Genomic DNA, 3,497 nt, shown 5'->3' with positions numbered 1-3,497 from the left:
AGCCTGCAAAACAGGGTTAGGGTGTAGGCACTAACAATAATATTTATAGGCTTTCCTCTTATTTACCATTTTCCCCATACATGCTTTTTGACTGAGTCCATTTTTCCCTCACATAATAAGGGTATTCCAGTTCACATTATTCTTGACAATCTCCAGCTGAGAAGGTACTACTTTACTGGGCGGAGTATTACTGGTAACTCCCGGCATCCCAGATGTCAGCTGTAGATGTATTATAATAAACATTCTCCAATGTGTGCACCAACATATTATAATAAAATAAAATAAAGATAAAATGTTTATTTAGGTAAGGTACATACATAAAGTAAATTTTTACAAAGATTGGTTGACTTATAGGTAGAGCTAGTTCATACAATGCCTAAAGCCACTATTACGCAAAGCGTTTAGGGCATAATTAAAACTAACCTCCACAGGCAGTAAGGTTCGTAACATCCTCCTAAAGCGCAGAGAAAAAAAAATGAGAAATTCATAAATGAATTTCACATTTTTTTCACATAAAATTAATCCCTCAAAGAGATTTCATAATAATTGTAAAGAGACAGTAAAGATATATAATAAGCAATAGATACACAATAATATATACATACATTTCTGTGCAGTAGTACAACCCTAATTCACACCAGGTTTAGCAATCTAGAGAGTGCATCTGCTACTATATTTAATTTCCTGGAATATGTCTGATGACATGATTGTATTCTTGCAACAGTATTCACTTAGGATATATTACACTAACAGTAGAAGTCTAAGAAATAAAAATAATGAATTAAATGCTCTTGTCTGCACAGAAAAAATAGATATTATTGCACTTACCGAAACGTGGATGAATGTAGAAAATAGAGAACTATTAGCTGAATATCAGATAAATGGATTTAAACTCTTTCACACAGATAGATATATTAGACGAGGAGGGGGAGTAGCCATATATGTTAGGGACAATTTAAATGTAGTCTCAAAGAGGGAATCAAAACTGAGCCACACACAGAAATTATTTGGATAGAATTAAACGAAAAAGCAAATAATATTATAATAGGAGTTGTATATAGGCCACCAAATTTAGACAGAATGGAAGCAAAGCATCTATAGGATGAAATATCTAGAGCATCTAGATCTAACAGTATTTATGTCATGGGTGACTTTAATCTTAGTGGAATAAACTGGGTGAACAAAACAGGGAATAGTGAAGCAGAAGATTTTCTAGAATTAATTGACGATTGCTTTCTTACGCAACACATTAAGGAACCAACGCGGGAAAATAATATTTTAGATTTAGTGTTAACTAACAGGGAAACACAAATTAATGACATCGAAATAGGGAGTGAGCTAGGGAACAGTGATCACAAAGTAATCAGATTTAGCATAGAATGGAATAGACCTGTAGGAAAAAATTCTGTTAAAGTGCCAGATTTTCGAAAAGCTGATTTTAATAGCCTAAGAAATTTTTTGGGTCAAATAGATTGGAAAGTCTTGGGTATGGGGTGTGGGCCGGTCTTAGAGCGAGACATGAACCCAGCGATAGGTGACGTAAAAGGGGATTTGGATGTGGATTTAATATATAACTTATTTAAGAATATTCTAAACAAAGCACAGGAACGTAGTATACCATACAAATTGAATAGATCGAATACTAATGACCCAAAGTGGATAACAAATAATTTAAAGAACCTTATAGGTAAAAAGAGAGCTTGGTACAAAAGGATTAAGAATGGGGAAGTCAGTTTAGAACAGGAATTCATACAACTGGTTAGAAATGGTAACAAAGAGATTAGGAAAGCAAAAAGAAACTATGAAGTTCGCATAGCAGAGCAAGCAAAGTCAAATCCTAAAGGGTTTTTTCAGTTATATCGAACTAAGACTAGGGAAAGGATAGGTCCATTAAAATCTGAGACAGGTCAAATAACGGATAATGACAAGGAGATGAGTTGTATTTTTAACAAATATTTTATATCTGTATTTACTAAAGAAGAACTTAACAATATGCCTTCAGCCGAACAAGTCTATGTGGGTGGGGATGAGGACAGGTTGACTAGTTTAGCAGTTACCAGGGAGGATGTAATTAAACAATTAGAAAAACTAAAACCAAACAAATCCCCAGGGCCGGATGAAGTGTTTGCTAGGGTGCTTAAAGAATGCAAAGAGGAGCTGACCGAGCCACTGTCTACCATATTTAATAAATCAATAGAGTCAGGCAGAGTGCCAGAGTCATGGAAGGTAGCTAATGTGGTACCAATTTTTAAGAAAGGAGATAGATCACTTGCTTCAAACTATCGGCCAATTAGCCTAACGTCTATTGTGGGAAAGTTACTTGAATCAATAATTGCAAATACAATTCGTCTCCATCTTGAAAAACATAAATTAATAAATGAGTCGCAACATGGTTTTACAAATGGCCGTTCATGTTTAACAAATTTGCTAACTTTTTATTCCAGCATAATTGAGGCAGTTGATAGTGGTAAGGATTGTGATGTTGTGTACCTTGATTTTAGCAAAGCTTTTGATACAGTGCCACATGAAAGACTAATTAAAAAAATAGAAGCTCATGGTATTGGGGGTGCTATATTAACTTGGATTAGGGCATGGCTATTCCAAAGGAAACAGAGAGTTAGTATAAATGTGGTTAAGTCAGAGTGGGATAGTGTTGTTAGTGGAGTACCTCAGGGCTCTGTCCTGGGTCCTCTGTTGTTTATAATATATATAAATGATTTAGATTCAGGTTTGAGTAGCAACATTTGCAAATTTGCCGATGATACGAAAATCGGTAGGGAAATTAATTCGGAGGAGGACTCACTATCACTTCAAGTTGATCTAGATAGGGTTTTGAAATGGTCAAAGGATTTGCAAATGCAGTTTAATGCTGATAAATGTAAAGTTCTGAGGCTAGGTAATGACGATAGAGTTACAAGATACGAGCTAGATGGTGTTGAGATTGCAAAGTCGGATTGCGAAAGAGATCTGGGAGTTATGATTAGTAAGAATTTAAAACAAAAGGATCAATGCATGAATGTTCGTAATAAGGCGAATAGGACACTGGGATTATTAATCGAAGCGTTAGTAACAAGGCACCTGGTGTGGTTCTTAAGCTATATCTTGCTCTGGTTAGGCCCCATTTAGATTATGCAGTTCAGTTTTGGTCACCGTATTATAGAATGGATATAAATTCACTTGAACGTGTCCAACGTAGGATGACTAAGTTAATTCCCCAAATTAGAAATCTTTCATATGAAGAAAGATTAACAAAGCTTAAGTTGCATTCACTGGAAAGGCGAAGAGTAAGGGGTGACATGATAGAGGTTTACAAATGGATGAATGGACATAACAGGGGGGATATTAATAGGGTATTAAAAATATCAACACAAGACAGAACACGAAACAATGGGTGTAAATTGGATAAGTTTAGATTTAGGAAAGACTTGGGTAAATACTGGTTCAGTAACAGGGTTGTTGATTTGTGGAACCAATTGCCGCGTAACGTGGTGAAGGTG

The sequence above is a fragment of the Procambarus clarkii genome, chromosome 7 (genome assembly GCF_040958095.1).
Source record: "Procambarus clarkii isolate CNS0578487 chromosome 7, FALCON_Pclarkii_2.0, whole genome shotgun sequence".
NCBI classification, from domain to species: domain Eukaryota; kingdom Metazoa; phylum Arthropoda; class Malacostraca; order Decapoda; family Cambaridae; genus Procambarus; species Procambarus clarkii.
Note: the sequence above shows the minus strand (reverse complement) of the source record.